General features: G+C 39.7%; 1 protein-coding gene across 4 annotated transcripts in view; it reads left to right on the plus strand.

The window, feature by feature from the left end:
* Nucleotides 1-1,528: 1,528 nt before the first annotated feature.
* Nucleotides 1,529-12,341, plus strand: part of daam1b (dishevelled associated activator of morphogenesis 1b) — a 55,244-nt gene continuing 44,431 nt past the window's right edge. For 2 of the 4 annotated variants that reach the window (XM_030404981.1, XM_030404980.1), the window contains exon 1: nt 1,530-1,686. The gene's annotated coding sequence lies outside the window, so the exon portion shown is untranslated. Of the gene's footprint in view, nt 1,687-12,341 lie in introns of all 4 variants that reach the window. The other 2 variants (XM_030404982.1, XM_030404977.1) reach the window with 2 other exon arrangements.

Raw genomic sequence — 12,341 nt, forward strand, 5'->3', positions numbered from 1 at the left:
ATCTAATGTGGCATCTAGAGCAGTTAAAGGTGCAACTGTATCTAAATACCTTTGATATAAATTCTCCACTACGGATGATTAGACCAACAAAGCATTTCATGCACATTACTCCTGTCAAGCTCCATGATATGTCTGTGAATATTCCAGTAGTTTGTACTAAATGTTTGCTATACGCTATATGGGAATGTCCAAAGATCCCAAAATTCTGAAAGGATGTTATAAAATGTTTGCTTGTCCCTGAGGAAAAAACCTTTTGGGAGTAAGGAGGGGGACTTTCAGGAGCCCTATAAATATCTTAAGCAGAGGAGAAAATGGTGGAAAGACAAAGAGATGGAGGAGAAATATTATCCAAACACTGAATAACATAATGAGTTAATGAAATGCTGCAATTTATATCAAGCAGGAATGATGAACGTGTCTTTGTGGTTCATCTCATAAGAACTGCGACCACATCTCTGACACAACGCAGTAACGCTCCAACAGCAGAGGTGAAGGTGCTTATACTGATATATTAGGTAACTAAAATGTTTAAAAAAACAACTTTTAAGCATGCCGCAGTAACATTTCCTTTACATAATGATACTGCAAACTCTTAAAGCTTATATGTGACAACCCCTGTTTTGTTATATAAAGCTCCTTTCTGCTGTAGCCCTTTTGCAATGGTTTTAATTCATTCAACACAGCTGTTCATTACATAAAATATAGACAGTATTCATTATTTCATCATGTCTATATAGCCTAAATTTTATGATTAGGCCTATCAATTTCACTCCTTTCCTCTATCACTAAAAGTACATTTTTATGTCTTTTGTCGATCGACCAATCACAGTTAAAAAAAAAAAGTGTCACTCCTAGCAATCAGGTCAACCTCAACTCCTTAGAATGACAACAGTTTTGTTCTTCCCTTCCTCAAAGTGTCCTCGATCACTCTTAAGCTCAGACTCCTTGTTAAAGTGTTAAAGTTAGAAGCTTTCTGGGAGAATTATCTTAATGTTTGTGAATACAGGCCCTGGACTTTGGACTTCTTCAAACCACAAGAATGGTTGGACTGTGTTGGAAAAGTATGGATGTTCCTTCAGTGAGGATGTGAATAAGCAAGCTTTATCGGTTTTGAAGGCAGACTTTATGGGAACGAGACATGCACATCACGAAAGACAGAAATGTAGGCATTACTTAAAACCAAATCGTAAACAACGCAGGGAAATATGTTGTTTTATTTGTATCCTTACCAATAGCGGTGCAAGTTAATTGTGTGTGTGTGTATCTCTGTAGTGTATGATTGTTGTATTGTTACAATAAGTTTCTTTGATGGGATGTTGTAACATAACAAAATATCAATAAACATATTGTGGAAAAAAAGAATGACAAGGCATTCAGGGAACAGTAAAAAAATAAAATAAAATAAATAAGCAATGGCCAAAAAAAACACATAAAGTCAACCCTGTTCTTGAAAAGCATCGTTTACTACAACATCCGTGAACCACTGGACTGACAGAGGACCGCGCATGCGCATTAACAGCTCGAGTAAACCGATGACATCACGAGCAGCCCGGGCCAACCAGTCTGTTGAATCATCTTCGTGCCGTCTGGACTGAGAGCGTTTTTTTTTCTTCTGTTGCTTTACTTTTCTGCCTACCTGATGGACTTGTGGACACGGCTAACGAGGGAAATGTGCATCGTGGCGGAGTGAGTACAGCGTCGTTAGAACAAAACTCTTTTCATAAAACAGGCTCGGAACAATACACACGTAGAAGAAAAGAAGGAGAGCCACACCGGGCCGTTTGGCTGCGGCTGTTGGTGGTGACCTCCGTACCGGTGTGGCCAGTCAGTACAACAGCCATCACCAACGCTAGCTGCGACGAGTTTTAGCGTCCTTTGTTGAATTTCCCGAGCTCCCTCAGAGAGATTCGGCGGCCCGAGCTTGGTCTAGACAGGTCGGGTGACATTTGCATGTCGTTTGCAAACTCTATTTGTTTTGTCAGCTCCGGTGTGTCTGTGGCGTCGGCTGACCTGTCCACGCACAAGCAACCGCCTCCACTTTAGCTAACAACCCCGATGGAGCAAACGGCTGTCCACACTGGGAACCTCCAGGATCCCCGAGAGGGTCCATTGGCTCTCCTCGGAAAGTGGGGAAAAGTTATAAAAAAGTCATTACATTCACTAGCCAAGATGACATGTTTATTTAAAAAAATAAAATAAAAAAATCTTTCTGGGTTCTTGATATAATACAGGTAGGCAGAGCAGTGTTATCAATGTATATTAATGCATGTGCGGTTCATGTTGGGATGGCAGGCAGAGAAAAGGCCTTGAAAGTAACTTCGGTTAATGATAATTGTGGAGCCTGACTGATATATTGGCCGATATTATCGACCGATGTTGGCTTTTCAGAGATATATTTAAATCTGTATATATGTTGCCGCAAACACGCTGATATTTAGTCATTGTTAAACTGTGAAATATCCTGCCTCCATTGAATATCTTTTTCAGTGTTTGATAGTCATGTTGGGGGGATCATTGTGTGTATCGGCCGATGTATCGATCAAAATTCTTGCACTTCCAATATCAGTATTGGTATCGGCCCTAAAAACAAATAGGATTAGTTGGACTCTGCTGAACTGAGTGTAGCCTGACCGAAGGTGGGGTTGTATGCCAGACGGATATTCACTTTTCGGAGCCAATGCTTATACACATATTGGTATTCATCAGCGCATATATATATATATATATATATATATATAGATAGATAGATAGATGATTACTCAAATGTGGTTACCAAAGATATATAATGGAGGCAGGATATTTTGCAGTTTAAAAATGAACTTTATTGACCAGAATGATTGTATAATGTTCTGGAAAAAGAAAGAATAGACCGCATGTATGCAGATTTCCCACGCGTACTTGGGCAGGCTGCCCAGGTATATTTGGCGACTTATTTTTGCATTATTTTACTTTTCTTTTTTTTCTTTTGAGAGAACAGAGACAATCGATTAACTTGTGGACAATCTGCCCCTCGCTCCACCCCTGCGGTCAGCTGACATTCAGGCACGCTCTGCAGAGAAACACAAAGAGAGAGAGATGATTTCTAGTATCACATTGTGATGCGCCCTCTTCTATTTAATGTAGGCCTATTTATCTGGTTTCTTAGAAACGTCTAAGTGCACCTTGTTAGGTCATTTGGTCCCATGTTGTTTTCGATCATTTCAATACAGAATTATCAGCAAGCTTCCTCTTCACAGGACTCAGCTGCTCTTGTGAAAATGACTTTACTGTGATGCAGTCTTTAAACCCAGGAAAAGACAACGCTTATGCCATATCACAACATAATGCAATCCAGAATCTTGGAGGATATGTAGTTTAACCTATATCTATGTATATTTTTTATACATAAAGAACAACAAAAACTGATATTTATGATAATTTGGTTATTGAAGAGCTGTGGCCAAGATGTGTGACATTTACAGATGTAAAATAACCACAACAGTGGTCTTTAAACCAGTTACGGGGTTACTCTTGAATTACTTGAGTGTTTCTGCTCCGCCATTTCTTGTTAATTATCAGCAAAACATGCGCATATACCGATATAACTGCACTAAGCTAATGTTATTAGCTAATCTGTAGGCACACACGTCCACACATGCTTGATAAGTTTTATCTTGCCTTTTAAAGTGTTGATTTCAGCTGTGAAACATATAATAGATAACAACAACTTATAACCTTAAACAGAATACTTTAACTTGCTTTACCTTGATATTGGGGGTTGACCATCTTTTCCCATCCTTGATTGATTAATTGAGTTCATGCACAGTTGCTTTGCCGTCGTAAAGGACCATGACTGCCACACTATCCTTGATAAAAGGACCGGCCTCTGGAGCCGGGCAGACATATGATACTTCACCTGTTCTAAGTTAATATTCACTTGCATCGCTTTGCTGAGAAGTGGAGGGACTCACTTTAGAAAGCCATGAAGTCACAGGTCAGTCAGAGAGCACAACACAGAGATTATCACAGCATAACCATGCCTGCGGTAGGCTTTTTCCCAGTTAGGCGCTTATCAGAAAAGGCTTGCATTCCCGAGAATTAAAATGCTCTAAATCATTGAGGGGCCTGTGTGTGCTTGTAATGGGCCACTGCCTTGTGAGAGGGCTTACTCCTGTGGTGCGATCTGCAGACATGTTTTCACTGTAAACATGGGAGAAGTCTTACATGATGTACCACGCTGTTATTTTGTCCACAGTGTTAATGCTCAGACAGGGAGTTGGCTGGTTGCAGATCAGCCTGGACAGGCCCTGACATTTGCATTGCGTGCCTTGGTTGTCTCAATAAGTGCAAATTGCAGATGATTAAGTCTATGTTGTAACTGCATGATTTCCCGAGTTTGAGAAATTGTGTTAAGAATTGTCTTTTTTTTTGGCAAGTTACAGACTTTTAATTAATCACCTTACAGCCCTTGCCTAAAGTTCTTATAATGTCCTCTCACCTGACAGATCAGCAAACACAATACAGTAGGCATCACATGTACATTGACAAGCTTGTTGCTCTGTGTTAGTTCAGCACAGTAGTAGCTGTTAGCAGCCATGCCAGTCAGCTTTATTTAATTGCTTCCTTGACACATGTACAGCCTTCGGCTAAAGCAGTTACTGTCTTGTTTTGCTGGCACTGGTCGTTTGTTGATTTTTCCTCTTCATTCTGCTGTTGTCCCAGACACGAACACTGTCTGTGTTGCTGATGGAAACAGAATTCAACAAAAACTGCTCTTGGTGACACTGACTGCAGCATTGTGTCTCAGTTTCAGTTGGCACTGGTGAAGAACCGCAGCACAGCCGTCAATTGTATCTGTTGGGATTAAGGTTTCAGTGGTATGAGTTTTTTCACGTTACAATAACCATCTCGGAACATATCATGGTATATCACGGTATTACACAATTATTATGATTAATATTATCAACTATATTGACCCTCTAGTTTTTTGTCTATAAATAGGCTACACAACATATTATATCCTGACAGACGTGAAAGAAGATATAAACTTGTAATATATTTATATTTTAAATAACATAAGCATAAATCAAAAGTGTAGATAAGCAAGTATACATAGTATGAAAACCATCAGTTTTTATACATAAGCATACCTAAAACTGATATTGCTGCAACCGTACTTGCTTAAGCTTTGAACGTCATTCATCATATTTTATGTCGCCCCCCTAAGAAAATCTTATGACATTTGTTTACAGTCATTGAAGGCATGAAAGTAATGATGTCTTGAAGCAATACATGATAGGATTTTCTTTTCTAACAACTTCAGAAATGTACTGTAATATTGTTAGAGCCACAATGGATTTTCTGTTATTGTGGTTATTAGGGCTGCCCGATAAATTGAATTTTCATCGCAATATGAACATGTGCAATACACACATCGCAAAAGACTGCCTGACAGGCGATGAATAAGAAAAATAATTTTGTTTACATGTGCCATGCATGCACCTTGAGCATGCCAACATTTAGCCTATCAGATGGAGCCTTGGATACAAGGGCCAATCAGATGAAGCCCCAGCTAGCCATTAGCTACCCTGACATAATTAATCGGCATCAGTTTGGTGGTGATTGCCTGGTTATGATGGCTGAGGGAGGAAAGAAAAGCGATGAAAATGTGGTGGACGAAGACCTTGTGGTGAAAAGAAACAGCACTTCTGCTATATGGACTTATTTTGGATTCAGGAGTGACGACGTGTTACAAGCACAGGTACTGTGTAAAACATGCCAAGCAGTTGTTGCATCTTCTAGAGGAAACACAACCAACCTCCATCACCACCTGCAATACAATCATAAAGACCTACACGAACGATTCAAAACTAACGTTAGCCATCATTAACTGTATAGTTAATAATATGCAAACTTCAGTATTTGTTTATTTATCGCAAGTTATATCGTCATTGCAATATTCGACAGTGTTACCCCACATCGCAGATTTTCCACATATCATGCAAGCCTAGTGGTTATGTAAATGTACCACACTCCAGAGATCACCCAATGGACAAAGGTGCGTGTCGCTTATTGTGTATTGCAAGAGTGTTGCAGCACTCTGTGCAACAGTTTCAAAACGAAAGTGAAAATTCTGTCTTTGAAAAACTGAACACCGACATATATAGATTAAACAGAATATTTTGTTGGATAAAAACATTTTGTGAATTTTGGAAACGATAACATATTTTTTTTTTCTAGTTAAGTAAGATTTATCCGACATAAACTTATAATGATGAAAACTGGCAAACGTATTCTGTTCAGTTCTTCCTCTAGAGAGTAAAGCAATCACATGACAGTTGTCAGTCCATAAACAGTGTCAGTTTATTGTACCTGGTCCTCCTCTGTCCGTCAGCACACACAAATCCTTCTGAAGCTCTCTCGGGTAACTGGGTTAATGAACTGAGTGTTGCGTTTCACAGGACTGGCTGTGCAGTAGTGGGGGGTGTGGAGGCTGCCTCCCTGGTTGGCCCACATTGAGCACTAGAGAGTGAAAGAGTAAACGACAGCAGCAACAACAGGGGGGAGGTATAGACTAATTATTTTTTCAATGGTGGGTGTCATTTAGGAGTGGCTGTAACACAGCTGATCCCTCCGTATGTCAGCATGGTTCCTGGATGTTGTGGTGGCATTAATGTACAGAGGCAGGTGCTGAACCACAGCCCTGTAATGACTGTTTTCCCAGTGTGGATAATGAAAATGTCCATCCTTATTTAAGATGTCAGATGTTATAATCAACGTTCTTTTTAGCATACTGGGGCAACATTAAGGACATAAATAACGTTGCCGTGGAAACTTCTTTAAGTTTTCACATGCATTAGTGTTAATGTCTTTAGTTCAGCAGCTAGTGGATGATGTGCTTACTGAAATATGTATGACTGATTTTGCACCGTCAGTGAAAGGAGAGTTATGTGACGAGAAGGCTGCAAATCCAGTTGGTATACATTCCATAGTCACCTGACTCGTCACGTCTTAATTCCCTCTCTGTACTCATTCCAAAAAAGCTGATCAGTAATATGACAAAGTGACAAAAGACAATACACATATTTCAGTGATATCTTGTGCTGTAACACATACTGTATATCATGGTGTCTTTATCTTTTTTGTGTGTCAGGACATGATGGATGTGCACTGAAGACATGTTTTCCTATGGGATGTTCCAGAGACTTCACTATGTCTTAATATATATTGTCACAACATGACTCCATCTTAAAATTATTTTTAATTTGATTTTACCTGCTGATTATTCTCCTGATTAATCATTTGGTTTCCAGTAGAGCTACCACGATTAATTGATTAGTTGTCAACTTTTACATTAATGGACTATTTTGATAATCAATTAATCGGTATTGAGAATCTTCTTAAGAAAAGTCTAAATTCTCTTATTCCAGTATGAATATTTTCTGGTTTCTTTACTGCTTTGTGATGGTAAACTGAATATCTTTGGGTTGTGGACAAAACAAGACATTTGTGTCAATCTTTGGCTTTTGGAAGTGCTAATCAATATTTTGCACTAATTTCTGACATTTCACAGACCAAAGAACTTATCAGTTAATCAAGAATACCATTGCCAGATTTATTGATAATGAACTAATCATCAGTTTGTTCCGTTGATTTACATATTGTTTCACCTCTACTTGATACACAGCTATGAAATTCAAGAGGAGACTGATTCCTCTAAAAAAGTGTTTCTGTTTTGTTTTTGTTCCTTGCTTAAGTCCTGTATCAGAATGTGATGCCCTTGATCCAGTCACTTCCAGCTCCAAATGTTTCAGAGCTAGACTGACTATTTTCAAACTAGTTCAGCAATGTTTACGTCAATGAAGTGACCTAAAAAGTCCCTGAATTGTTTGGGGAAAAGGTTCTTGCAGCTCCTGCTGGTGTCAGAGCTTCATGCACTCAGATCAGACTCTCTGTATGCTGTGTAGTGAATCCTGTGGGATAAACTGTGGACTTGCAGCACTCTGCTGGCCCGCCACAACAATAGGCCTGTATGACTGTTTGAATGTGCCATTCTTTGTGCGGTGTGCTTCACTTGGGCCAGACAATGGCTTCATTTAGCATCTCTTCTCTGTCGAGGCCTGCTCTGTCACCATAGCACCCCTGCCATGCCACGCCCTGCCCCCAGTCTGGCCCGGCTTTGCACTTGTCCTCGCTGTTGGGACAGCTGGGCTTAGACAGCCATTGTTGGCCACACCCAAGACCCAACCTCACATTTTGAGGATTGTTGCTTTGGGGCTGAGCTGGAGAACCCCTCAGCTTGTCACATTTTGCATTTCAGAGTATTTTTAACCAGAGGCTTGTCTAACATCTAGCCTTGAGCTTGATGGAGACCTTCTAAACACCATTTACTGGAGAGAAAAACACAAACAGAAAAGTCTGCAAGACTTTAGAGAAGAGATTAGCCAACTCTACTTTGCTAAAAAGGATACAAAATAAAACATAAACCTTTAATGAATAGATCGGAGTTAATATTTCTCAAAGGAAAGGCATCATATTTATTTTAGCTGTTTTTCGGCAGTCATCTCCAAACTAATTTGGCCACAAGACTTGATTAGGTGATTGATTATGGCTCAACACTTAGGCTTTTCTGAGTGAAATCTTAAATAATAGCTCTTAATGTGACAATCATTCTGTTTTAACAGACATCATTTTGGAGTAAACTCTGCTTAGTTTACAACAACTGGGTCCTAAGAGCTTAACTAAATGTTCTTAAAGAGTCCTTTACAGTTTGCCATTGGATTAAAATTCATAGATAATTGTAAATCTTTTATTACATGGTTAGATTGAACTTTTTTAGCTATCCATTTTCACTAAAAATCACTAAAGATATATCCTAAATATTAACATTGGCTGATGAGTTTAGATACTCAACCAATGGTTACATACTGCTCGTCCCCTCCCAAGACCACTGACTCTTGACCTTCCCGATTGTCTGGAGGTTAAAGGGCACTGCACCCGTTTCCAGCTCCACCACTCAGCGGTGGCAGATTTTTAATTAATGGGCTTTAGGTTGACAGCTTTCAGACCTTTTGGTGAATCATGGATCCTTCGTGGCACTCTCTCCCCGGTTTTATTAGCAATGAAAACTGCATCACAGCTACTAGATGATGCGATACTGGATGGGTCTATAACTTTTATTTACTGTCTTTTTATATTCTAAAAGATACAATTATTAAACCTGAAGGGCCCTAAGAGTTGAGTGTAAATCCAACCCTGTTTACAAAAGTTGCCACCCATCCCTTGAAACCAGTTTAATCATTAGGTGTGTTGAAGTTTAGCCCAGTCACCGATGCTGCAGCACAGACTCATCTCCACAGAGGAGGCTCCCTCCAGAGAAACAAGCTCAGGTCTACAGTCTTATGATTCTATAACGAGAACTGGGTGACCTATGAAATTGTATTTTGGGCCGATCTGAACTTGTTGCAGTTGTACCCTCGAGAGCACAGCACGAGTTGTGCTACTTTTTGTGCCTGCAGAGTTTCTTTTATGAGCCTGTTCAAAGAGATAAAGACTTAATGATCAAGTGCAGTGCCTGGTCTCAAAAGTTGATTGATAAGATGTTTTTAAAGGATATAGTCAGGGCCGTAACTAGCTGTTATTTTCATTCTCGATAAATTAAAATGAATCCGTCAAATGTTTACCGGCTAATAGATTAGTTGTTTGGTCTAGAAAATGTCATTAAATGGAGAAAAATGTTGACCAGTGTCTCCCAAAGGTTAGGATGAAGTCCTCAAATCTCTGATTCTGTTCACAACCAAAAGATATTCAGTTCCCTATCACACAGGGTTAAAGAAAACCGAAAACATTCACGTTTAAGAAGCTGGAGCTTCTTTCATAAAACAGATCACATTCTCAGATTATTTTTGATCCAAAGTATGACTTAAGCAGAAAAGCACGTGTAAGTAGTTATTTAATTTTATTTTTTTTTACTTTAATCTGGAAATGATCTTACCTGTGAGCAAAGTCCAGACTGGATATAAGTGATTAGGGGTATCGCACTTCAGGACAAGCTTCATGTTTGGCTTCTTTGTCAAACCACTACGTTGTCCAAAAAAGTTCGATTTTTGATTTTGATCCATGGCTTAACTAAAACTTTTGAAGGTGAAATAACAAGGTACTGTCAATTAAATTTGCTATCCTTTATTATTAGTATTAGTATTAGTATTAGTATTATTAAGACCACGTTCTAGAATAAGTGATATCTCCTCTAAATTTATGCGTTACAAGGACAAAGCAGTTCGTGTTTTTACCCATATGGAGCAATAAACTGAAGGATTTACGCTCAAAGCTGAACAGATGAAGTCTAATTGCCCCCCGCTCAACACAGTAATAAATGCAGTATATACTCCAATAACTTCAGTTTTGGGAAATAGTCTTTCCTGGTGGAGTGACATAATTGTCTCAGGCTGTTACAGTATGTCACATGACAGAGGCTATATTTATACTCGCTTGGTTGGTTTTGTTCCTGACTGAAGTCTTTTAATCACTTAATTTTCTTCAGCCTGTGTAGTTTTTTTAATTAATAGCCTTGCTTTGCTTTTCCTCAAGAGCTCAAGAGCATGGCATTCAGCGGTAGTTAACAAAGTTAGAAAGTGACTGTTCTCTTGCCAGATTGAGAGAGTTGTGGCAGACCTCGGATTATCATGACAATGAGCATCAACATTAATTACTTGTGTGCCTCAGATGCAAGATGTGGAAAGAGTGTAGCCGTGCTGCGGTTCAAACAAAGGCAGCATGTGGGTCCTGTCCTGTGTGTGTGTGTGTGTACGTGTGTGTGTGTGTGTGTGTGTGTGTGTGTGTGTGTGTGTGTGTGTGTGTGTGTGTGTGTGTGTGTGTGTACGTGTGCGTGTGTACGTGTGTGGGGGAGTCCCATAACTGAGATGCTGGCTTGGGAGGATGGAAGGGGGGTTTTATGGGCCAAGTGGGATTCATGTTTCAATCCTTGCTCGCCTCTATTCCCTTTGTCTAGGTCACATTATTAATGTTAATTCCCAAAGCAGAGAGGCTAGAAATACGAATTTTGCACGAGTTTGCAGTTTGGGTTGGGTTTGTGAGCCGCCTGTCTTGTGTGTTTTATTTGAAATCTCTGCATGAGAGCTTCCAGCTGGTAGGATGCCAACATTTTGTCTGACAGCAAATTTTGTGTAGTCATCAGTTCAGGCTGCTACTTGTAGTTTTGGTAATAACAGCTCAATCACCAAGAGCTGACGCGTTTCGAACATATCAAAGCCAACCTTATCACGCTCGCCCATGCAGCTCAGTTACTTGGCCTGTATGACTGCATTTCAACTGTAAAAATACTAGTTCAAAACATTGTATTGCCCTTTTTTATCAGGGTATGTTAACAAAAAGGATTGATCTCAAAAGATAGAAAAGCTGATAGTGGGAGTATCCAGGAATTTCTGAGGCTGCGGCCTTCTTCATCTGATTTGGAGCTCTGACGCTATCAAAATCTGAAGCTTGTTTTGACGTCAAGTCGCAGACAAAACTCCAATGACAACCTTACGAATCACGATTGTCTAATTTCAAGCCTCAAGTGTGCGTTAAAAACGCTCAGTGGACCATATCAGAAATGATGTGCATTTGCAGAATGCACTGTGCCTCCTGTTTGATTAATTTCTTCGATCGTAACAGGTCAAATGCCAGTATGTTTCCTCCTCAGACACAACCAAAGCATGTGTAGCAGGCCTTGAAACAGCAGACAGATATCAGATTCAGCAGCACTCTGTGCCAAAGCACTGCATGCTTTATCCTGCTCTTAAAATGCCGCCCCGCCCGCTCTGAAAGCACGCTCAAGTTCAGGCAAGCAAAAGAGCAAAGACGGAAAAATCTATTTAGGCTACATCCCTTATACTTCTTTCATTCATGAATTTATTGAACTTTAATTCAAAAGTTTGAAACAGGAAAATATCAGGAGGTTTCATACTTTGGACCTGATTGTGGATGGAACAGTTCTAGATAATCCTTTGCATAATATATGGAAATCAGTGCGTGCTTGGTTTATCAGTTTCTCTGTTGTTTGTATGCCTCCTAAGCGGCGTCGTCATTGGTATTTTTACAATGGTAATGTAATTTACTGTTTACTGAGTTAGCGTCTCTGGAGCCGGTAATGTTAGTCATGCACATTCTTATTGAATTTGGAGAATTTGTGATTGTTTAAAAAAGCAGCTTTGTTTGTCGGTTTCGTTGTGAAACACGTCCTGATTCCCTGAAGCAATGGCTATCTTCATTCTTTCCTGATGCAGTATGTTGACAGGTGGGAAATGTTCTCTGTTTATCTGGAAGATAGCCACAGTAGCCACCATCTTCCCTCAAGGAAC

The sequence above is a fragment of the Sparus aurata genome, chromosome 22, assembly GCF_900880675.1.
Source record: "Sparus aurata chromosome 22, fSpaAur1.1, whole genome shotgun sequence".
Lineage (NCBI taxonomy): Eukaryota > Metazoa > Chordata > Actinopteri > Spariformes > Sparidae > Sparus > Sparus aurata.